Source organism: Limulus polyphemus, unplaced genomic scaffold (assembly GCF_000517525.1).
Source record: "Limulus polyphemus unplaced genomic scaffold, Limulus_polyphemus-2.1.2 Scaffold3034, whole genome shotgun sequence".
NCBI classification, from domain to species: Eukaryota; Metazoa; Arthropoda; class Merostomata; order Xiphosura; family Limulidae; genus Limulus; species Limulus polyphemus.
In genome coordinates this window covers 113226-113861 of record NW_013668644.1, presented here as the reverse complement: position 1 = coordinate 113861, position 636 = coordinate 113226, and positions in this window count along the sequence as shown.

Here is a 636-nt window from a genome sequence, read left to right as displayed (position 1 = left end):
CCATAAACGTTTTATTGCTTATACCTCTACTTGGAGTTATTTACCTAAAATAGGGCTCTTGTAACCTGTAAGTGAGCGGTGTTTTCTTAGAATATGGTTTTTAAACCTTTCATATTTTGTTGTTAACCTAGATTATGATTTATTCATTTTTCTATTTTGATTTGTCTCCGTTCCAGTAATACCGGCCTAAGTTGGAACAAGCATTATTTTTGGCAAGTAAGATTTGTGTTATCTAACAAACTCATATATAGCTTTAAATGTAAACTATTGTACCACAACTTTTTGTCTAAACACATTCTCTTTAGCTGTGACAGGTAGCGTACCCGTGGAGTGTTGGCAAAGCAACAGTTGTTAAAGTGCTCCTGAAAGGCAACAAATTTGTCAGACTTGGAGACACACAATAAGATATAGATTAAGTTACTGATGAAGCAATTGCATTTGTTGCAACATGTTCTGGAAGGAAAGAACAAGGAGCATCGTGTCTGATATTCAGTACGCAATGTGGTGGTTTGTTTGTTTTGAATTTCGCGCAAAACTACACGAGGGCTATCTGCGCTAGCCGTCCCTATTTTAGCAGTGTAAGACTAGAGGAAAGGCAGCTAGTCATCACCACCCACCGCCAACTCTTTACCAACG